At 40.0% G+C, this 25581-nt stretch overlaps 1 protein-coding gene across 1 annotated transcript in view; it reads left to right on the top strand.

Moving 5' to 3' along the window:
* The first annotated feature begins 23191 nt into the window (after nt 1-23191).
* Nucleotides 23192-25581, top strand: part of znf710b (zinc finger protein 710b) — a 28329-nt gene continuing 25939 nt past the window's right edge. The window contains exon 1 of the mRNA XM_051379415.1: nt 23192-23338. The gene's annotated coding sequence lies outside the window, so the exon portion shown is untranslated. The remainder of the gene's footprint in view (nt 23339-25581) is intronic.

Below are 25581 nucleotides of genomic sequence, written 5' to 3'. Positions count from 1 at the left end.
CCCAGGACACACACTCATACTCAGGGAGCTACCGGCTAATGGCCCCCTTGTCAGTTTAAAAAAAGCTCTGATGGACACCCTGTTAGGAAGTCACTGACATTTCAGGTGAGTGATTCCAAACACTTTCTGCTGGCTTTGACATAGCACATCTCTAAATGGAAGAGAAAAAACAGACTTTTTTTTTTACCCTATAGCAGCAGCAATCACCTGTCTTTGTGCAGCCTGCCATCCCTAAAAAGGAACAGAAATGGAGAAGGAAGGAGAGAAAGAGGGAGTGAGAAGGAAGGGCGTTCGTAGGAAAACAATGACAGCTAAGGGTCATCCTTGCACCTCTTGCTCTGTCTGTTCCAATCTGGCACCAGACAGGCAGAAAACGAGATAGGAGGGATGCAGGTGGCAGAAACAGAAACACGTAGATAAGGAAGTGTTTCCTCCCAGCTCTCTTCATTAATTTTCATAACTTACGTTTGTGTTTAGCCCCACAGGCTTTTACTTATAGCATGTTTTTATGTTACACTCCCACTCAGGATACCACCATATCTACCTCATGTCGCTTCTCTTAAGAGGAAATCACATTGCAAAGTGACATTCACTCGTCCACAGAGACTAGGCGTGGCCCGAAGCTTGGTGACTTAGTGACTACACGCAGGGCTTGCTGAAATGCTGAAGTTGGCGAGCTAACCGTTAACTTGCTATCTGGCTGGTTCTTTCTGCAGTCTCGTGGACTACAGGACACACATACTTTAAGGAATGACACCCCCTGAGATAACTTCCTGGAGTACCATAGGCCTCTGTCAGTCACAATAGCACTTAATTTGTTCTCTACTGTTCTGTTTACTCCCCCCTGTTCACCACTGTACACATTTGGTTAAATATGTTTTTCTTTCTTTTTTTTAAGGGAAAATAAAGCTCTACAAGCCAAGCAGTTGGTTAGCAAATTAATTAGCTCTTTGGTTCAGCTCATTTGCTAACGGCACAATAAGTTCATTCAGTTTATTCAAAAGATGTATTTGTACCGTCAGCTCCTGTCTCATGTAAACCATGTCTCTTTTGTGGAACAGCGTTTATAATCTAGCTCCCCGTTTTTGTACTCTCCCGACTCTCCGTCTCCTCAAAGATCAGCATTGCCAAGACAGCTTGCTATTGGTCAATGAAGCCAATTTGCATGACAAAGCTCACCAACACAGAATTTTTTATCCTCGATTGGATCCTCAAATCACGCCAGTTCCATTGGAATAAATTGATTTCATTACAACCTTTGGTCCCTTTTAAATCCTGGTATGAGTTCATTATATGTGATACTACAGTATCAGAGTGACAGAAGGACTTTGTTTAAAAGATAATAAGCAGAATGATCCAGCAGTGACTTGGGTTAATGCATCACTAACACAGTTATTACACCTGCAAGTACGGGGGAAATCTCAGTGGGAAAACCAACAAAAAAGGTTCCACTGAGTTGGAATGATTAATAATATTTATATTTCTGGCACCTTTACTATTACACCAGCTAAGTGCTGCCAACCAAGCTTTTCCTGCCAATATGATTTTACGAGATATTGGATATTTACACACCCCTTCACTTAATGATTCTCATTGCTGTTTCAAGTTAAGGAAGATTTTGGCCATAATCAGTATCTGGCAAGAGAATGGCCTTCTTTTATGTCTTTGTCCTCTCATCTCCAACATTGGAATTGCTGACTGGGAACGCTCCATCTATCTTCTGTGAGGTAGGCTGTCAAAGATCAGAAAAGTGCCTCATTTGGAGTAATTTCAAGATATTTGTCAGGCAATGCAGTTGGAATATCCCCCAAAAAATACAATTCAGCAACAATTCAGTCGTGGTCATAAGTTCACCTTTATGTGTCTATTCAGAGGAAATGCAGCAGATTTTTGAATTCAGCTCAACAACATTTCATACATCAGTTACACTGACATGTTCAAGTGTTTAGTACTAATTATATATTCTTCACCCACCTCTTCTTTTGTAACCTGTTCCAAATAGGTTTGACCTTTTATTTGTCACAAGCCATTAGAGATACACATAACTCACTAAATAAAATGTGACAAAGGCTAATGAACCTGTGCCTACATGTGAGAGGATGGGAATCATTTAGGCTACATGTTGCTCATAATGTGTACTTGCTAGACCAGTGCCTGTTTATTATAGGAAGCACAGTTAAAGACTGAAAGTGACATTAATATGTTATACTTTTGTTAACTTGTCAATTTAATCAAGATAAAATCAGGGACACAGGGACATAATGCAGTGTGAAATCTGTATTTATCAGATTTTTGATGATTATGGTGAATAATGGATCAAACACACAGGATTCATAACTATTGAGTGTTTGGCATGGTTTTCAAAAGTATGTTCCAAGCACTTAAATTGAAAGATAAAACAGCACCCTGAAGCTGTTTACATCATTTAAAAAGAATGGTCATATCTTGCCCATTTTGGCCAGCTTGTTATGTGTAAGTTCCAGTGAAGCAGTATCGTCCTAGTCTTACAAAAACAAAGCCATGCCCTGTTGGGAGGGGGCCACATCTAAAGTCAACATGGTGGCAGGGTTCCCAGGCTCTGGAAGCACCAATTAAGACCGCTGACATGAGAATGGCAGGCCAAACTGTAATGGATGGTCTATCATACAATGTTCCACTGTATTGTCGTATGCTGCCACGTTGCTTAACTTGTGATTTAATTAGCATTTATGGAAATATGTTTGCTTTGGTAATTATGTTGAACAATAAAATGGTTCGTGTATGAGAAATTACAGATATGTGCAGATAATTACTGTGTTGATTTTTACAGCACTGTCATGAAAAGCACAGTTGTTACTAATAACTAATTAACGATGTCCCTTGTTTTCAAGTGTCCCAGTAAGTCATGGCAGTGTGACAGTGAGCCAGCATGCACAATACCAGGACCCTGGAACACCTAAATGTAAATCAGCAATTCATTTTATTATTTACACCTGCTTTTACTACTGTGACGTGTCAAAATGTCTTCCATGAAAAAAGGCCTATTCAGTGTATATTTTATCTGTAGGCTAGTGGATGGACACTAGTCAATGTAATATTAACGTTTGTACTACACACACTCGGGTACACAGCACTCCTTCTCTTATAGGCTCATGGACATTTGGGCCAAGAAGAGATCATCTGCTCTGCTGGAGGGTCAGTGGCTCGGGGTACGTTCATTCAGCCTTGTAGTTGGGCATAAGGAAACACTTTGTAGTCAACAATAAGGCACAGCCAGATCAATAAGAAATGTTATTGGGCACAGTATTTTCTTGCAAACACCTTCTAAGGATACCTGGCACAAGGAAGAACTCATGCTTTTGATATAATTGAAATGGTCACATCTGAAAGGTAGCGTATAACGTTTTTGAACTTACATCCAAAGGACATGGATCTGTATTGTTTTATTTAAGATAATTTGTCGGGGTATTTAGCTTTTTATCTGAAAGTGAATGGAGACATGAATTTGAAGTTTGTAAAGGGAAGACATACAACATAGGTGCTCAGCTGTAATTGTACCAGGGAGTACACATTTTGAATCACGACCCCTGCAGGACCCCTGAGATGCCCCAGTCTTAAACAGCCTGCACAGAAGTTTAGTTTAGCCCTTTGAAAGTATTCATGGAAGAAAAAAAAATTGCAGTATTTTTTGTGTCAACAGATCCTTTCCATCAGATGGTCACTGCTGGTGTCAGATCTACAGAACAGTTTGTAGTCAATGAGATTATGTAATTTATGACGTATTAACCACATATTTCCAATACATGTTAATTTGTTTTTTATGTAAATGTGTCTATATTTATGTCCTGGCAAAAGGCAGAACACCACTTTCAAATAACACTTCATCCATGACACGTTCATCCTCACTGGGAACATACAAAACAACCATCTATCAGCAGATTTATTTATTTATTTCAATAAAATGATCAGGTCGAGGGAATGTACCCGTGTTAAGTTTACAATTTAGTGTAAGCATCAGAGTAATGGAAGATGATGTACATTACTTTGATACACACAAGTGTGTACATTTTCAGTGCACCAAGGACCACATCTAATAAAGCAGACATGAGAAATAGATCAAAGAACCCATTCACCCTGGTCTGGATACCGGAAAATGGTCTGTGTCCACCCGTGAGGTACATCCCCTGATATTGGGTTGTTCAATTTCAGACGCTGCCTAACCAGCTCTATTTATAGTTTCATTTAGTTTGGTTTAAAAAAAAAAGAAATTCTCCTTTTCCCCCTCAAAGGGCGTGTGGAGTATCTTAATGCACAAAGGTGTCCCCTGGCTTCTCCAGTTATCCCTATCAGTCCAGACCCCCTTCTTCTTTCACCACCATGCCTGCACTGTTCCCTGTTGCCTTGGCAACCCTATGGCCAGACCTCTCTCTCTCTCTCTCTCTCTGGATACACAGGGACTTCTGTTCTTGCCCCCAAGCAGCTGAAGAAGGACTCACTAAGGTTGTGCAGAGAAAAAGGTACATGTGTGTCCTTGTCTTCTCTCCCCAATGAGACACTTGCATGACCACAAACAGGAAAATTGCTTTACTCCAACTGAATAAAGCTTTTACTAATAAATGTGGTGCTGAAAACTGCACTGCATATATAGTCTGAAAACTGGAACGCTAAGGTCCAATGCTGTTAAGGCTCAACACTCCTGAGTTTCAGGTTAAAAAGGTGCAATCTGTTCCAACTGAAAGGGAGTGCTGAACAGGAACAAAATAATGTGCTGTGTCATTTTGAGAACAGATTAATGTCCATTGCAGAAAGCGTGAGCACAGACATTGTGTTGCTTTCATTCACTGTCTCATGTATTTAGCTAAAGCTCATTGTGCAGGGCAGAAAGTTCCAGCTTTAAATAGTTCAACATTTTGGGGGAAAAGGCTTATTTGCTTAATTGAGAGATGAGAAAGTTGATACAACTCTCACGTCTGTGCTTTAAAGGTCCAGTGTGTAACATTTAGGAGGACACAGACACAAGCAGTGTTCAGTTGGTAGCAATCTGCAACTTCACCACTAAATGCCACTAAATCCTACATACTGGTCTTTTAAAGAACAGAGTTAGAGCCAAGAGCAAATAAGCCTAGCTTGGTATAAAGGATGAGGAAACAGCTCACCCGGCTCTAGTTTTCCACAAGTTTTGTGGCCACTCCTTCACGCTTGGAATGGGAAGGTGAAGCAAGGCTGCTAAATGTAATTGATGTAGATAAATCCTACACAATGGTCCTTTAACACATTGGATCTTTGTTGAATCTAAATTGAATTGAATAAAATGTTATTTGTATAGTGCCAAATCATAAATGAAATTATCTCTGGACATTTATCATATAGACTAGGTCTAAACTGTACTCTAAATTAGTTACGGAGACACAACAATTCCCACTATGAGCGAGCAATTGGAGACAGTGGCAAGGAAAAACTGGGAGCACAGTGTTCTAGTGGGGTACTATTAGCTCTTTAAGATATGATGCTGCTTGACCATGAGGAGCTTTGTAGCTGAAGAGGTGGATTTAAAATTATATTCTGAATTTCACAGGGAGCCAGTGCAGAGAAGTTAATACAAGATAAATATGATCTCTTTTCCTAGTTCCCGTCAGTACTCATGCCGCAGCATTATGGATCAATTGGAACGTCTTAAGGGACTTATTGGGGCAGCCTGATAATAAGGAATGGCAGTAATCCAGCCTAGAAGTCACAAATGCAATGTAATAACTACAATTTGTGGTTCAAAGTGTGGTTACCATACAACTAGTGGAGATGCTGCAAGTTTGAGTATGGTTAGGTGGGAATAACCTTGTTAATAAGTATGTAGGATTTTAAACAGTAATGCACACTGAATAAGGAACCCTTAGAAGTGGTTCTTGACTCTCTGACTTACAAACTATGTTATAAGTTATATATGTTTCCCAGAGTGCTGAAGTATTGCTTTGAGGTAAAACCAAATAATAATTCAGATTTAAGCTATCTAGAATAATTTTGTCGCTGTGTGTTAGACACTGTGATGGCCACCCCCGCACGGCCAGCACACCAGCAGACAAACACTTGGTGATGTAATTTCCACCTACCAGCAGTTTCACTTTAATTATGACCTTTTTACTAATTAACGTTACTAATTTAATTTGTTTACTTACAGGCTACTTTCACATAATTAAAAAAACCCAACACAGTTTGATTTTGCATTTAGATTTTTTATCATTTCTGGACATTCTTAATTTCTAAATTAGGTTCTGTTGCACTTCAGGTTGCTGTTTGTTCAGTTCAGTTCAGTTTTAGTTAATAATCATTTTTTATTTGTATTTCCTGCATCCAGTGGCTTTAGTAACATCAGTCTGATGATGTTAGTCTCCTCTGTGAAGGAGACCAATTAATTAATAATGAACCAATTATCATCAAACTGATTTCTTACAGAACTGAGCGGCAGATTCAGGCCCAAACAGTCCAGCTCGCAAAAAATACAGTAAGCAGAAAATACCAGCACAGATTGCTTTGTCTGACACTGCATTCAAAGAAACAGCACTGGTTTGTGCACCAGACGGTAACACCAACACACTTCATCTAGAGCAAAAGAGATGTAAGGTTGACAAGTGGAGGGCAGTTGTTGCCATTTGGAATCTCACGTCCCATTTCACCATAACATCAGCACCATACAATGCAATATGTACAGACCGAGGGGCCTTTTCCCATGCTCTGTTTCGAGTGATTTAATGAAGTGTCAAGAGAATGGTTATCACTTTGTCTCCTCAGCTGTAACTCATCAGCTTTAATTGCCTGGTTTTGTCTTGAAGGAACTTTTTCTCGTTGGTGTGTGTGTATGTGGTGTATGTGTTGTCCCCCCTTTGGCGGAACAAATTGTTCTGTTCTTAACAAGATCTCCCAGTTTAATAGATTCTCTGGTCAAGGGCCTCTCAGAGCTAAAGGGGAGCAAAGAATAAGAGAGGCAGGTGCAGCCTGAAGTTCATCCTGTATTCTACCTTTTCTGGAACAATACACAAACACTGAAGGGCTCATTCTGCCATGTTACTGGAATATAACCTGTTCTGAGTTCGAGTATGCACGTACTTTGTACAAATAGTCAGCATTTATCAGGATCCAGATGACATGGGAGCCAAAGGAGACGCTTCTTTTAGTGATTGAGTGTGTGCAAGAGAGTGAAAGAGATAGGAAGCAAGAGAAAAACAGGATGTCTTTCTGCCTTAAACCATCACTTAACCCTGTTTCATGAAGCAGCTGAAGGAAAGAAAAGGGACAAATATGGCGTTTTCTTGGAGAGATCCCTGACTGTGACCGCCCTGGGTGACAGACAGATAGATCTTCTGGAACAGCTTGTTTTGTTGACACTGGCAGTGAAAGAAACATATCACTCCAGTAACTTAATGAGATAATTACTCAATCACAAATGCAAACAATGACTGAAGCAAAAGCTTTGTGAGAACAAGATAATCTGTCCCCTCCTGACCTTTTTCATCTGCTTCCATCAGCTTGAAAGATCTTTCACAACTGAGAACTCCTGAGTTTCGCTGAATGATCGTACCAAATCGAGATATAATCCAAACCTTTTATGGGATTCTGACGTCTGATCCTTGCATAATATTATCTAGTTGATTGCCTTATGCCCAAAGATGCACTGATTGTTCCCTTTTGTAGGTAGCACAATAGAAAATGTCAGTCAGCTATTTTGCCTCCCTCATTTTAAAACTCTTTAAAACTTAGTTTTAAATCTGAAGTTTTTCTTCATTACAATAAATGTTCAAGACTAAATAAGCAACAATAACAATCAGAGGTCAGATTTGAAAAGAACAGTTTATTAGGTGCTAAAAACAATACAAACAAGTATGCGACATCACCTTTTTCCAACTGAGCTTCGCCCACTTCAAACCAGTGGGAAGAGAACAAAAACAAAAACACTTTTTGTGAGTTCATGTAGGTCCACATTGCTAATAACAATACTCACATTGGGATAATATGTTTTCATAGCCTTTAAAGGATAAAAAAACACACATTTGCACTGTGTGACACGTTGAGTCGATCCCACGTATGCTGCCGCAAAGATCAGAGCATGTGTAAATGTGTATTGATCTGCTACTAAAAATACTCCCAAACAAATACACTATTTACTTGTTACTAAAACTACAATGCCCAGCTGTTTTAGGAAATTATTTACCCTTTAACATTAAATTTTATATTCCTGGCCTATTTTTAACAATATTATGTATTCAGTAGGGACCAGTGGGTTAAGGGCTGAGAGCCACATACAGCTGGGGAATCTGCAAAGTACTGAGAGACTAACACACTGTTGGTTTTGTGTTTTTCATGAGACATTTTGACAATAAAGAAAATGTAGAATGACGTCATCCTCATCCTTTAACTCAGTCGGTGATGTATAAGTCATAAGTGAAGGTAACGGATGAGAGACTCAGCCAGCAAACCAGCCAGTCGGTCACCTTGGCGGTCAGTCAGCAAAAGAGCCAACTAACTGTACAGTCAGTCAATCACACAATCACAGTTTGATTGCAAAGCATCCAGCCAGCCAATTAATCAGCTTGGCAGCCAGTCATCCACAAGACTGATGACATAGTGGGAACATAAGGGAAATGGGAAAAAGCTGACGAAAGGTTTTTTTCTTCAATGAGGACAAATATTGTCATAGATGTGAAGCACTTCACACAGTTTGGCAGGATTGCAGACGGAAGAAATAGGCTGGCTGTAAATGACCGAATTAACAAATTTATTAATGTGTAAATTAGTTCTAACATGAATTAATGTGTACATGTTTGGTAAAATGTACAGGATAACCTGAAGCCATACCCTATTGGTATATGTTTTAAACAACTCTTCTTGTCTCTTATGGTCACTAACAAGAGAGATCATATGTACTGTATATCTTCCAGCCAACTGGAAATGCACCATGAAAACCTCATTGTTCCCCCTCTGTGATTGGCTGTATATAATCTGTCAGGGTCATGTGCAAATGTCAGCTTGGCCACATTTGGCCTAGTTAAATGTTAAGGGCATTAAACTCCCAAGAACCAAGAAGACCTGTCAAGCAGTGGCAGACATCCATTCACAGCACCGTAGGGGAAGGCCCGGCAATTGATTGTCTCATTGTAACTAATGTGACGTCAAGGGGAGCCTGAGCCGGACGCCCCTGATGCGTCTCAATAGTATTTTGTGCAAGGACCAGTCCAGAACTGAATACACACACATATTCTTCCTCTGTCCCACTAAACAGGAGGCACACACACCAACAAGGGGGAGAGGAAACTCTTTGAGATGTGACAGGGGGACTATTAGTGCTGTGGATAGGTTCCCCATGATGTCAGCCATCTGACGATTCTCTTGTTGATGAGGTCAACTTCCTTCTGGCTAAATGGGAACAGATTCTGGCTGCTCTTGGCTGCATGTGACTTTTCAAACAATCTTTTGACTTTATACTAAGGGAGGAGGGTATTTTTACCCTGATATTGTGAGTTGACAGCTGTACCTTTTCTCAAATAGGTTGACATTTGGTGCAATACTTTCATTTATATATTTCCGGGTATAATATATTCAATATAACAGCATCAAAGTCATCAAGAGACAATTTCCATTTTGACTTTTTTCAGTTCAAAAAGATAATACACTTGCTAAAAGTGTATTACTTTATCAGTTTGTTGATGCTATCTTCCTCAACTATGTGTCCCATACCACCAATAAATTAACAGATAGAAGTGTATCAGTAGCTTGGGACTAATGTGCAACTGAAATCACTTAATTTTATTTTAATCAGTAATACATCAGTGTAATGCACATTGTTGGATTGTTTGCGCTTGCATTTCTTGAGTTACAAATAAAATTCCACCAGAACTGCGGTTTGATGCAATAAATTAAAACCTCTGTCAACATCTATCGGGGCAAATTATTTTGGTTTGGCTCTTTTCCCCGTCCACTGACAGAACATGTGTGTGCCTGTGCATGAGGAAAGAATGTAATTAAAGTTATATTTAGGAGATGTGGATGAACGTTTAAATAAGATACTCTTTGAATTTACTTCACAAAATTCAAGTTGTGTCAGAATCATTTGAGGCAGCAAGATAAACAGGCAAAATGCTGAAGCTCTTGATCAGAAAACATGCCCATGTCACACATAAAAAGCCTCGATACTCTCTCTACTGTTCTGTTTACTTCCCTCTGGCATTTTGTTCACCATCACACACATTTCCCACATTTAACACATTGAAGGGGGGAAATAAAGCTGTCTGAGCTTACAAGCTTGCAGTAATTTGTAATGGAATACTTTTTCTTATTCTTCCACAACACAACTGATCAATGCCAAAAAGTAAAAAAAGGATAATTATAGAGAAACTTCCCGTTGACGTCCCTCCTCCATTTCATGTTTAAAATGGGGATAGGATAAAGGATGAACACAAATTTGGATAAACATTATAATGACGTGTAGTGGGATTCTGAAGCAGTGTTTAAATTTTTTTTCTACGGCTCTAGAGACTGAGCACAGCAGTCAGAGCACATTTGTTCCCAGCTGGACTATTGGATTGTGTCAGTTTTCTAGGAAGCGATTGATTCAGGACCAGCCATGTAGAACAGTAATTCAATTCACATGCATTGTTGATGTTTGTTTGTCTAGTTCCAGTAAAGCAATTTTGATTTGATTGCTGGCTTCGTGTTATTGTCAAGGAAACTTGATTCTGTCATAATTGTCTTGACTTTCCAGTCTTTGAACCTTGGATTATTCCAGAGAAGGGAGGTCATGTTGAAAAAGTTGGAATAAACAACCAGAATATTGGTGTCCTGTTTCATATCAACTGTTGTTGAGACATGAGTCATCTAACATTATTATTGTGCATGTTGTGAAACAGCGAGGCGTGTGTTTTGTGATTTTGGAACATTACTCTCAGGTTGCAGTAACAAGATAAGTAACAAGTTGGAGTCAAAACGGTTTCACCAGCATGTTTACTGGACTTTTATGAGTTAAGTCTTCCTTGTAAAAATTTGGCATGAGTTTACCGTATTTCTCTACATAATGAAACTCTTGTGAAGATGACCTCTAAGCATATCGCATAAATGTAGTAAAATAAAGTGAAACATGAAAATCCCCACAACTTTCTTGTGGGATCTGTTAGCTCTCTCCCTGGCAATCCTGGAGCTTTGTTTTTAAAGATTACTCCCCCAATTTAATATCCTATAACATTTAAATCAGTGCAGCAGAGCCAGAGATATTGTCTTTTTTTATTCCACACATTCTTCTTCCTTGTCAGAATCTGGCTCCTATGTTACCCACAATGCAACTAAACCAGTTTATTCAAAGATTCACGTGTGTTATGGGAGTAGCCAGGGCCGGATCATGGTCCTGTGAAACCCCTGTAATGTCTTTTGGAGGCCCCACCAAACCATGAAAATATCATACAACTACAATCCTAAGAGGCGCAGGTCTTATGCTTAAAGTATAACAGTGGTCAGTTTTCATTTTAAACATCATGGATCTAGGGACCCTCATGTAAGTAAGCCTGATGTGGTCAGCTTCCACTGTGCGCAACGGAGGGCCCCTGAGCCTTGGAGGCAAACTGGCAGTGTGAGGCCCTGGGGCACTGGGCCCACTAGCCTGGTCAATAATCTTAGCCTTGCTAATAACGGACAATGTAGCCTCAAACTGCTCAAGTGAGACCACTTCAGGCATTTTATCAGACTTTCTGGAGCTCCCTCTGGAGTCATGAAAGGCTTTATAACTACAACTATTTTCCACATATGCAGTAGTACTGCCCAAAACCTGTACACAGACTGATGTGTAAAGTTGGTGGACCTTAATCCTTTAATGCAACAACACCCAAACATGTTACACGGCTGCTTTGTGAAAGAGTCATTGAGCTCTGCATTGTATTAGGTAGAAATACAAAATACTTGCTGTCAATTGTATTCAAATGTTTGAAAGACTCTGTTAGCCCTCTTCTGAGGACGTCTTTCCAAACACATGCCGGTCTGTCTGTTTAAAACAAGGATTTTGGTTTAAAACTTTCTGCAAGCATAATCTCTGCCCTAAACCAAAAACCAAGGCCAAACAAACAGAAAAGATACTGTGGCTAAGCCAGCGCTGAGTATTATGACCTGCTCATCATATTTGCATGAATATGTAACTGAAGGCGCTGTGGAGCTGAGCGTTAGCATAAAGCTTTGAGGTCTGTTGCCGAAGAGGATAAACATATTTATTCAGCCTTTCCTCACCTTTGGCTTCAAGAAAACGCTGATCCGTGTGTAGGGAAAAGCAGTTTTGCTGGTTTGTGAAGCAGCATAATTGTGCCTGTCGAGGCGCCTGCCGCTCCCACACCATCAATAGACAATACAAGAGAAGAACAGATGCAGCTTCTGCAATACAATGGGCTCTGACAACATGGAATTACAGCCTCTGCAGCTGAAAAGTGGCTTTTTATTCCTGTGCTCCTGGGAATGGCAATAAAGGGTGGGACATATATTGAATAATGGCATTGATTCACACAAAGATGCGAGTGGCAAAAAGGAGGCAAAGCTAGCATCTGGGCTGATCTGCCACTCCCGAATCTCCTCACAGTCTATAAAGAAGAAACAAACATGCAGAGGAAGAAACTCAGTGGGGAGAGAAATACTGGATGTGAGATGATTCATGTAGAGACCAAGGCATGTGATAGATCAGCCTTTGGACTCTCCAAAAACCACATCAGCCGCTGAGGATTTATATTATGTTGTGCAGAGCCGTGTGTTCATGCATGTAGGCCTGTGCTGAGCTCACTGAACAGCTGTGAGGCAGGCTGCAGGTGAAAGATGAGTCAAAACCTAGGGGGAGACATCAATCATTGATGGACTGACACATCTGAGAAGAAAGACAGAGGGAGACAGAAGGAGAGCCAGGAGAAGGCAGACAAAAACACACACTGTCAAATTCTGACCTGGTTGAGAAGTAGGAGAGTCATCGCTGTTCAGCCCAACCAAGCCCATCCCAGCAGCACTCATGAATCCAGTCAGCCCAGAGGGGGAAAGAAGGATATGATGCAACATATGACGGGAGCTCAGACAATAAACACAGTCAATTTCCAGAAACTCTCGTCATATCCTGTACTTTAGCATAATTTTACCAATTAATATCTACTTATTGCCAAAAGTTTGATTTTTGTAGCGCCCCTTGTGCCTCATGCTGTTTCAGGATAAAGACTCACTGATGTGTATGTTACATGATTATACTGAATGCTAGAGCACACAAAAGATTCATGTTTAGCAGCTTGGTTGGCCAATGATGACTGAGATATACAATAAAGGAATGCAAAAGATTTAATGTTGGTAAGTGCTTAGCTACTCAGAAGATAGTTTGAACTTATTTCTTGAAGGCATTTATTTGGAGTTGTGTTTCTGGCCACTTGACAAAAGTAAATCCAATATTCACTCTCCTTTTATCTCTGTTTTGTTAAAAAAAAATCTGGCCCTGTAGCCACTAAGTACTCAACTATGTTCACCGGCTAGCCATTAACATTGTCTTTCTAACATTTGCCACTGGACAGTTTTTCAAAATATTTGTGCTGAAAACAGCTGAAGAAAAGAGTGAGTTAAAAGAGGCTAAAAAACTCAATTGAAGAAAAACTCCAGACTGGTGTGATATGTCTCTGTGGATTCTGCACCATGATAATCTCTGTTCACATTACATGTTGTCATTTGATTGATTGCTAATATTAAAAATACTCATTAGTGCAGCTTTAAGATTAAAATTGTTTGACATAAACAAAATGTAAAGGGTACATTGAAGTTTGCTTATACCACAACATGGGCATGGGAAAATGACAGTGGGACCAGAAGATATCAATAGAACGTGTACCCTGTTTATGATTTACACTAATAGGACAGTGTAAATCATAAACTTGCCAGTGCAGCTATAAAAAGCATTTGGTTTTTATACATCTAAATGTCAAAAGCCCTTTATGTAACACTGGCTGAAAACAAGATATATCTGGACGTGTTACAGTGTAATTCAGCTGTGAGAGCAGGTGAATAATCTTAGTACAGTCTTTTTGAGGTTGTTATCATTTCTTCTTAAGGCCTTTAGAAAGCAATGAGAGAAAGATAATTAATTCATTTTTGGGTCCACCAGTTGCATCACATCGGAAAAGTCTGATTCTTTGGGAAAATCTGCTGTTACATCAAAAGTCCCAGCCAGTTTGCCCAGCCAGTTCATGCATCATTTTTTATTGAAAGACTCTGAAAACAATTGAATCGAAATGACACAAAACAGTTCTCTTGTGGCAACATTAAAATCACATTTCAACCAAAGTGACATTTAAAGTATCTTTGACCTCACAAATTCTAACATCAAAAACTGAATATCACAGAGACTCAGAATGGCTTAATGTGCCTTTGAGAGAGTAGAATAATAACGATCACTGCCCACAATAAAGACAGGGAGATGTGACCAACAAGGCCACTGAGACATTTTGCTTCTCTTTAATAAGTACAATTGGTCTTTCAGAGCTGAAGTGAGTCACTGCTAACAGGATGTGCTAAGCCATCATCCCCGGCTCATCCTTTGACCCGTTAGATAGTGGATAACCTTTGACTGGTGGGATTTAATTGATACATAAAAGCAAGTGTGAAACTATCAAAAGAAATGTGTCACAGAGACATTTGAGTCAGTGGCCAGTGTCACACTTTAATCACTTATGATGGATGAGCATTTTTCTTATGTGAACTGGTAAGGTTAATGTCTTTCCTTTTCAGTCCAGTTTTAAGTGCTGTCTCTGTGAAACCTTTTTTCAGGTCTATTGAAAAGCTGGAAAACTAAAATATTGCAAAATAATAGAAATAAAAGGACAGCTAAATAAAATCTCAAGGGAGGCAATTACGAGATTAGAATGAGCAAGATTAAATAATCTTTGAAAAGCAGCTTTCCAAAGATCCTTGTTTATCTCTATTAACAGCTGAATGGTAGAACCGACAGGTTGTGTAAATTCCCTCAGACACTTGAGATGAAGTACAGCTGGATTTTATACAGTCCAAAGCCACATCTCATATTTTTGGCCATGTGGTAAATGTGGCCTCTGTGACACTGCTGCAACTTTTTATGCACTTTTTTCTTCCTACTACTTATGAAACAATAAAGAACTGGAAACAGACCAGCTCTTTCTCGACCAGACCAACAGTTGTTATTATTTATTTAACCTTGGTGTTAGTGTAACAAGAAAGCTTGGTTCACCAAAAAAAAGTTACTCTGGACAATCCACCAACCTTGCTGTCAAATACTTTTGTTGAAACTATTTTCTCGTAAGGGTAAAGAAGGGTTGCTCATGCTGTGAGGTGCCGTAATGTGAACAAAAATACATTAAAATAAAATTGTCTTTTAATTTGTTTTGGGCTTTTTTCTTCTTGAAATTGTCATCTATTGTGTACAAAAGGCCACTCATTAGTCATCTATTTAATCAAATACCCCCCTCAGCAAAGCTGCTATTGCAGGTGCTGGTTTACAAGAATGGCACTTTTTTAAATTGTAGTTCAACCTCTAAATATATGTTTCCTTTTTGTTTTAAGGAATCTGGAAGACTGTGGTATCTTCAGATTAAACAAATAGTCCTGGAATCACAATAAGAGGTATTTGCTGTATGTATATGTTGGACATATACTGCCAGCGTTTGCATTTAATACACATACTCATTATGTGTTTCTTCAGGCTTGAATTAATCTTACAGATCATCCATCGGTGGAGGCCATCTTGGTATCTAATGTACCTTAGGAAAAAAGAGGTTTGCTTTCCCCACAACCACAAAAAAGAGATGATCAATATTTAATTGATTGATGAATTGAAAATAGCTTTAATGATATAAAGTCTATGAACTATAGCTGACCCTTTATTCAGGCCACCTGTAGTAAAGAAACCCTCGGGTTACCATCTCATCTCAGTTTCAAATTGCAATAATTTCAGTCTCTTCTGTTATGTGCCAAAGATTCATCCTTTACTTTAAAAGGTACTGTAAAACCCTGTGAATTCAGAAGAAAGTTTTCAATAACTCAGATGGATACAGGTGGGTGGATTTCCCCCAGTCAGAGTGTCTACATCAAACAGAGGCAGCCGCTCACCTCGGGCTACAACACAATCTCTTTTTCAAGGAACGAGGGAGAGACCCCTTACAGGTGCACGGCTTACATCCTCCCATCCACCAAATCACAAGGTTTGTATCAAAGCTTTATACTGAAGCCGGATAGACACCAACAACCTTACTGAAATGTCTTTTCTCCCAGAAGAACAAGGTTGCTTACACACATATAAGCCGTGCTCTGCTTTCAGGAAGGTGTATGTATCCTCCAAATGTTCAGCTGTTCAGACAAGGATAAACAAGTGTGTGAAATATTTTGGTTTTTGCTGCATTCAGAAAATACAGCACAATGTAATACTGCAAATAATTCCAGCTGTTGTTTTCTAGGACTACAGTCGTTAAAAGGCAAGTCCACCAATTTTACACATCAACAGTCTGTTTACAGGTCTTGTGGAGTACTACTGCATATGTGAAAGAGTTGTATAAAGCATTTTGTGGCTCCAGATTGAAGACTGATAAATTGCCTCAAATTATGTCACTTGAGTCAGTGTCGGTTAGGGATGAAGACTACATGTCGGAAAATGAAAAAAAGAATCTGGGGGTGTGGTTAAAAAAAGGTGATGAGACCTCTATAGCACACTCTCAGCTCGAGGCTACAATAGCCGCTACTACCATAACATACCTAAATCACTGACCGAAAGGTAATAAACATGTTCAGAATGAATGAGCCATTACTCGTTAGTGGAAAGGTTACGAACCTAAAGAAAAACACTCTCCTCTACTCTCTATTGTCTGTTATGGCAGAAACAAACTGTGCTGAGTGTCAGCCTGCAGCCTCACTCCTGAACCTGGGGACCTGTTCCTGCACATATTTCATTTTGGTTGGCTATGATCAAGTACACTCACTTTGTTCTGCTTCTTCATTCACATATATATTTGATACAGGCAAGCACACACTGCTGATGGAAATCTACATATATGGTAATGTGAGTGCAGACAAACCATAATCTTCTTTGTTTTATATTCTTCATAATGTTAGATAAACTAATGTTTCTCTTGTTCCGTGCAGTTCTAATGCCATTTAGTAGAACAGGCTTCCGTTTTTTGGTGTCATTTTTGGAATCAGTTAGACTAGACACAAACTACAACTAAAGCAATTATTAAAAACTGTAAAGATATTTCAGAGTATAGATACATTGCAATATTTTTCACAGCAATGATTCCCAATTTGACCAATATTGCCGTCCTGAACAAAGAAGGAATGCTGTGTGCCTGGTCAGGTTTTGTGCTTGTTTTAAAACAAGTGGAAATGGACAGTAGATTCTGAAAGGAAAACAGAGGCCCAAGAACAATGAAGTGTTAAGTGGTCAGGCGTCCATGCTGATTAAAAGTGCAGTTTTCAAGGAAACCTTGACGGGTCAGTGCCATTTCCAAGACCATGTAGGTTAATGAGGATATCCTTCACAGACATGAACACATTTCCAACATGTAAAAAGGAAAAGGATTAGCTACAATACACCACACAAAAAAAGGCAGAGTCAAGTCTGTCAAGAAGCAGAGTACAACAACATACTTAGTGTGAAATAACAGTTGTTGCTTAAACATATAATCAGTAAGGTTTTCATGAAATCAGATTACTTTTTTTTAATATTATTTTAAGCAATGGTCATTCATGTATTTACATTCAGCAGTTGTCTCTTTATACGGTAGCTTTTGTTGTTAGTGGTGGACTCCGCCATGCAAAAGGGATTCACAGAGAACAATGCAGCATTTAATCCAGTGTAATAACAGCCTCACTGTTTATTGTTTACTCTCTTGGACCATGCACCTATATTACACATTAAAAGTGTGCAAGGGGCAAAACAGGGGGTGGCTTTTATTGTTAAAAGCAATAGCAAATCCAATTTATTTGTCACTGAGGTTAGCGATAACCGCGGCCATTCATCACAGTGTTAGACTGCACTTTCTGTTACCACGGTAACCACGGGTGTCGCCAAATCAACCAGGACTAACATCTGAAGGATTATGATGTTAAGAATTGTTATTAATTTATTAATGTTATATTTATCAAGTAATTATTTCTTCTAATCTATCTATCTGTGTTGAGGATAGTGGGGCCAATTAGTGATTGGATTGTTGCTTGTTCAATTAGTCTGGTGTCTGTGTTCAGTGAACAAATTGCTCCAGCAATTAGAAGATAGCTGGTGTTACATCAGCGGTGCTCTTTGACAATACTAAACCCCTTTAAAAGGTGATGCAGGGCGGCAGACTGGTGTTTTGGTGCAAATACACCTGTAGGACATGAAAGTGTCATGAAAGTGTGTGTACAAAGGCCAGCTTTCATTCAAATGGATGTTAAAGGACATGTATTGGAATATCAGCTACTTTGCGATACACAGCTCAGTATTTGGCAGAGTGTATGGGGTAAAGCAGAGGTCTGTTTGTCCAGGAACAAGTCCCACTGTCTTGTCTGTCTACTAACAGTAGTTAGGCCACTTGCTGAGTTTCTGGTTGTACTCTTCCAAAGTCCAAACACATGGATAATTTGTCTGGATTAAGAAATGTTAAAATCAGGGAGAATGTGCCTGACATAATGATTACTGCTTGTTAAAAAAAAAAACAATGTATAGAGCCAATATTTAAATCCTTTAAGCTTCTCTCTTTTTCAGCAGACTCAAAAGCTCAGACATACTTCATTTTGCAATACATGAGGATATAGCTCACTTATGTATGATGTAACCACATTTTAAGTTTGGCTGAAGAATCAAATAATAAATCAAGTACTCCATGCACTCAGGTAATCAAATCAAGTGCAGCATTCAAGAGAATGTTCAGATATATTTTTCCTCAAGTGTTATTCATCTTGTGATGGAGTGGGAGTGTACTGCAGTCTGTAGCCATCAAAGAGGTCTCACTTTTTCTGGTGTAATGTTGTCTTCAGCTGTTTGTTTTCTTTATTCAAATGGTACAAATGTAGCAACCATAGTAGACGTCCATGACGGCACCCAGTCTGCATGTATGGAGGTTATTAGCCAGTTGTCGATGAAGACGTCTTTTCCCCCTTCTTGTCTGTCTGTGGACAGTCTGTCTGCACGCTTTTATACATTTAACACTGTACACTCCTGAACAAACCTAACTGGAGCTGTATGTCCTGAAATAGGCACTATAATAAGAACTTGGTGCAGAGGGCTGTGTGGCAGCATGTCATGGAGGAGGATGCCCCTGTGTTAATTACTGGTCTCTCATCAGGGGGTGAGAACGACCTCGGCTATATTAAACCCCTCACTGGAATGGGATTCCTGAGACACTGTGACCCCACTGTGGCATCCACACTGCTGTGGCATCCACACTGCTGTCATAGTTCTTGTTTTTCCTACAGTCCTGTGGAATGTGTACCTGCAACACCCTCAGAGCTGTACAGTATTTTTAGCATTTTTAAAAGAAAGACTGCACAGACTGATAGGTTTCTACCATTTGTAGCTGAATTTAAATCCTCATCTGAGCCTACGTGCACAGCCGTCCAGAAAACAGAAAGAATGCTCTCTGTTTTAAATGCTTCATGACAACACAGGATATTTCTTTGAAAGAGGGTCTTATGCAACAACTTGTGCATTCTCCGGGGATTTGGTTTGAATTTGAACATGTGAACTTCAGTTGCCCCAACACGCCCTGCCTGTACATCTCTGGAAAGCACTGAAAGCTTGGAGCGAGCTGACAGAGGACAAATGAGGTAATACAGTTACACCCCAATAAAAACACGCTGTCAAGTAAATGGGAAAACAGAGCACTACACTGCCTTGAATGAATAGCAAACACATGGCAAAGTTAAAACCCACTGGTGTAACAAATTGGGGGGGGGGGGCTCTTTCATTTTTATGCCCTATCAAATTTGTTTAATTAAATATGACACGAAATGAAGTGTTTGATAAGTACTGTCTTCGAGGTGAGCTGGGTCAAGTTGATTCATTACAGTTGATACTTACTTACTTACTTTAAAGCCCAAGTAAGGGACAAGAGTTACTGGATTTTCTTTTTTAATTGTGAGAGTAATATATTCATAAATCCATGCAGCAAAACCGAAAGTCTGATAGCGGTCCCGAGCCTAGACTCTGATCTGTTATGTAATTAAGAGACAAAGCAGGCTGCTCTATTATCAGTGATTTTAAATAGGTTTTAAGCACTCAAAATAGTAGTTTGAGCATTTTATAATTATGAAAATGAAATTTCCATTTATCATGTTTCAGGTATGCTGCACAAACTTGCCCAAATTCCTGTTATTCTCTCTCACAGACGTGCACTCCCTGTCAGTAACTAGTTACACAATTGGCTTGCAGATGACATCATCATTGGCTCTATTATGTGCAGTTTTTGAAGAAAATTATACTTGATCACAAAACAGGTCTCAGCTAGCCATAACAAGTAGCACATGGCAAATTCTCTCTCTGATGTATTTTCCCTTTAAGAGAATATCTGTTACAGATTAATCATTGTGTAACATGTTTTTCATCCTGAGAAAAAAGATCTTTCAAACTCACCACACTATTCTTGCATCAGTCTGGAAATACTGTACTTACAGGATGGACACCAGCTTCTAATTCAGTATATACGATTTACTGACAAAATGTACTTTGAATAAAGGGAGACTGGATTTATCAGCAAATAAGTCTGCCAAGAATCTGCTTTAGTATCTTATTGTGTTTATGGCTGTTTGTGTTTGTGTGTGTTTGTGTGTGTGTGTGTGTGTGTGTGTGTGAGAGAGAGAGAGAGAGAGAGAGAGAGAGAGAGAGAGAGAGAGAGAGAGAGAGCACAGCAAACAGTGGACCGTCCAAAGTGATGAAGCAGATGGTAATCACAGTCTAGACAGGCAGGGCAGAGAGGAGGTAGGCGAGGAGGAGATGGGCCTTGCTGTTAAATCAACCACCCACAGGAACAACATTTTTAAGCCGTTTTCAAAGACTGCACAGATTTCTGCAATGCGAAAAGCAGGCAGTCAAATTATCATGGTAGCGCATCATGATGAACCAACAGTACCAGACTGGAATATTAATACGTTGGCATGGAAAAAAAAGGAGTGTGTTAATGTAAGTCAAAGCGTTTGCTGCCTCACATATTATGTGAGCTGCACTTTTTCTGCTGACAGATGAAAGAAGACATATGACTATGCCTCAAATGGCTGGAAGTGTGACTTATAACCCAGTAAGCTTCCCAAACACCCCCACATTGTCTGCTGAATGCTCCAGTGCTGTTCTCTACCTGTGGGAAAACAAGCGGATTTTCCCTCTGACAGCGCGGGCAGTGTTCTTACAATCAATAAAAAACTCATCTCAGTTTGCTGACACAGTTTGAACCTAAGTTTGAGACCACTAACCTGCACACATTTAAATTCACAGCACATTTGTATTGATGGGCCTCTGAACACTGAAGGGCACAGCAGTATCTTTATGTAAAAGAGCATATTCCGTCAATAACACTGGATAATCGCAGGCTTCAGGGGGCTCTACACTGACCCATAGCACAGTGCAATGGGGCTGGAAGGCACAGTTAGGACGCACAGACAAATACCAACTGCATGTGTGTCTTCTTTCCATTTATACAACACAAAACCCCTCACTCATTTTATGACTACTAGCAGCATATTAACAGGATCAATCAAGTACTATTTCCTTTCATGTTGTGAAAATTAGAGCCTTTAAAGCTGGAGAGCTATACCACTGAACATGCACTGGTTTCACTAGAGGTTACAGCTGACCCGCCTCGATCTTCTTTGACGTTCTGTAAGAGGAACACTGATGTAGTTATTCCCACATTAATGGCAATTAATTAATTCAGGAATCTTAATCATATGAGACATTAATCATCAGGACACTGAAAGGGCATTGAATGATCAGTTACAGGAGTTCAGTGGAGTGCTTGTGCCCTCTAGTGTCAGAATGGTAGGCTACATTTATCTTAGGACATTAAAGGTTTCAAATCTTTTACTTATAATTCATATTTTCTGAAATTAATCTATTTAATCAAAGACTCATCAGTGACTCACTTCAGGATACATACATTTTAATTTGATTAGGGGTGGGTGAAGTATTTGGATGTATCAAGAGGCTAGTTTCTTGATATGGCCTATCTTCTAATTATTCTTTAAATTAATTCATCTAAAAACAAACAAACAAACAAAAATAAAGGATCATATTTCTGTAGAGATCTGGTATTCAGTGTGTCATCTTATCATACTAAATATAGGTGACAGCTCTTCTCTGATATAGTTGTCAAAATAATTGAATATAATGGAATAATGCAAATGAATTCTTGTAACAATGTGTTGTTTGTGTGTGTGGGTGTGTGTGTGTTTGTTTATAACTCACATCATGGAAACTCACATCCCACTTTGTGTACAAACAGCTGGTTTCCATAAGTAAACCATTATATTTGGGGGTTATGGCACCGTCCACTCAACAATATCATTTGCCTATTATTACTTCACTTTGATGTTCATCAGAATAATGTAGGTGCAGAGTTTGACACTAAAAGACTGGCAGAAAGTTTCAGAGTACAGCAGATCTTCATATAAAGGATGTATCTTTATATGAGCGAGAAGAAGTAGATCATGTGTAACTAGTTTGTCAAACTTTTGTTGTCGTTGAATAAACCAAATCAGACATTATTATTATTATTCCAAGCAAAAATATGTGTACATGTCTTACAACAGAGGGAACTTAATAGAGTTTGGCCATCATGTCAACTTCAGTCCCGTCCTGTGGGCGCAGACATAGCGCCACCTGGTGGATTTTATTAATGCCATAAACAATGTGTGTTTTACAGTAAAAAAAAAAAAGAAAGAAAAAAAAAGAACAAAAAAATAACCACCCTTAGGTTTGTATTACTTTATATTAAAATAAAAAGAATACAATAACATAACTGTCACGGATTAGCCCCAAAAATAAAGCTTATTTTAACCGAGCAGATGAACACCTCACACTATGGCTACAATAGTCGCTATCAAAGGTCGCAAAAGCCTGTCAAAAATCCCCCCCCAGCATTAATGGATAAAGCCCAGCCTGCACAGAGGGGATGTTTAATGGCTGCTGGTGAATTGCACTAAGTCAGCCACATTCCGCCTTTACTTGTGGCGTTGAGGAGGAGCTCAGTTGTTTATTCATTCACGTCAGCCCCTCTCGCCTTCCCTTCCCTCCTTCCTGCTACACACAACGGGGACCCACCGTTGTAACTGTTTTTCCCACATTAAAATTAACCACAATCACGTCGCCACCATAAACCGATTTTGGAATCAGGTGAGTTGGGATTTTTCCTGTCTCTCTTTTCTTTGACGATAACGTAGAGAAATGTATATGTGGAGCGTTTTTTGACTTGTCCGGCCCGGCGAGGCGGAGGAGGAGGAGGAGGAGTGTTTCAACCGTAACTTATTAAATTCCTCCTGACCAGGCTAGAAAACCTATGCGCGGTATGTATGGCGATTGTGTTGCCTGTGAGCTTTGGACGGGTGTCTTTCGGTTGCGGGGGGTTTTTTTGTGTTGTGTTTGCGCTACACTGAAAACAAATGGTCGATGTAGGTCAGCAACTACAGTCAAAATGTCGTCTTTTCTTTTTTTACTTCCACATTCTCTCATGCCACAAACAGATGGCGTCGGGAGTGGGGGGTGGTGGTGGTAGTGGTGGTGGAGAATGGAGGGGAAAGAGACGCATAAAGGAGTAGGGGCTACACCAGGCCACATTAGCCCGGGTCTGCCCCATCACTGATCTATCCTCCTGCACATACACATAGCCCACCTCTTCATGCCGAGACACGGGAGGCCGAGATGTCTCGCGTAGGCCAGCCCCGAACAAAGTTTTTTTGCTGTTAAGTTGTCGGGTCTTTTCTTTTAAAGATACAGCGCGAGTTTTTTTTTTTTTTCTGGGGGGGGGGGCGGGGATGTAATGTTTTATTTTGAGCAGGTAAAAAGTGTCCCCTGTCCTCAATGTGCAGCACATTTCGGTCACAACCCGGTTGCAGAGGGGGTATTTTCTCACGGGGGAGATGCACTGCAGCAGATAACCTGTAGCCCGGGATAGTCGCTCCTGTGGCGGAGACAGGCCGCCACCAGTTGGCTGACTCTGTCACCGGGCTTTCAGAGATCATTGATAGGCCACAGGTATCCTCCACTGCTCTAATGAGGGCAGCACTTCTCACACTGAACTGTCAGGGGGATGTGAAGGTTCCTGCGTGGCTGTCTGGGTTTGCATCTTATTTTTTCGGTCTGCTTCAGTGCTGTTTTATGGATTTAAATGCAAAGCCAGAATGAGTAATAACAACTGATGACCCCTTGCATACCTGCCATGCAGTGTCTAATCATGTAAATGTGGATGGTGCACTGCATGCAAGCTAGGCAGCTGCACACTGTGCATACCAGTTGGCAGCCCGGGGCCTATAGATGTGCTCTGATGCAGTTAGGCGTCAGTGCACTTCAGTGGCTGGCAGTAATTAAAAAGACATCCTCCCCTTGTGGTGTATGGGTCATCTGATTGATGGTCAGTTGAATGGTAAACGTTCAAATGACTCAGCATCGTTTGCCAAGGTATCGCTGCCATGTACATCCTGCTGTTTGCATTTTTGGAAGTGACCCATTTGCGCTGTCAAATGTGAGCAGACATGCGTCCTGAAATGACACCTAACTGTCTTAATCATCTCAGTGCCCAAGGGAGAGCAGGGCGTCAACCATCTCCATCCACCCTCTCCTCGTGTGAGAGCAGTCGTTTTTTAGGAGAGTCTCTTTCATTGCAGCTCTTTGAACAGTCCTTTTTGGCCTTCCTTTCTTGCCTTTATGAGTGTTGGTCAAGTGATGCTGGTCTAGTATTTTAGAGTCCACCTCCACCTTTGGCTTCTACAGTGTGCATTTATTGCCTCCTGCTGTGCTTTTCTCCCTGATTTGTCCAGCATTGCTGGTGGATGACCAGTCATGGCTAAATGGTTGATTTGATTGCTTGGGGTCCCTGAATGCAGTTTTGAGCTACTTTGACTTACACTGTTTGATGATAACATCTCCAGTCTGTTTTTGCTTGAAGGCAACTCGCCAAATATTCATTTGCGTTGCAAACCTGCAGTCTCTCAGCTTGCTGCTATATTTGTTGTCTTCTGTGTTAACCTTGTGTTAATAGCCTGTCTAATCTGCTCTACCTTGTGATTTTCATGTTTCCTGCTCAGTGATGAATAAAACGGGCATTGTTCTTGTTTGCAGTGTTGAAAGATTGCTTGATGATGATAGAATAGTATTTGGTATTATGTATGATGATTCCCTAACTTGATTTTATAATGGTGTACCGAAAAATTGTCAAGATCAACAAAAGGCTTTGGCAAGTTCTCAACAATTCAGGCTCATACTTTATCTGCAGAATTAATGCCTCCAACTTTAACTGTGCAGTTTTTTTTATTTCTTGGCTAGCTCGACTTGTACGGTGATGAATGAATTTCCCCACGTTTGGATCAATAATGTGTTATTACACTGGTGCTGCTTCTGCTACTACACAATCTGTATGCTAC

This window comes from Dicentrarchus labrax, unplaced genomic scaffold (genome assembly GCF_905237075.1).
Source record: "Dicentrarchus labrax unplaced genomic scaffold, dlabrax2021, whole genome shotgun sequence".
Classification (NCBI taxonomy): Eukaryota; Metazoa; Chordata; class Actinopteri; family Moronidae; genus Dicentrarchus; species Dicentrarchus labrax.
The sequence above is the reverse complement of the archived record's forward strand: the minus strand, read 5'-3'. Positions and strand labels throughout refer to the sequence as shown.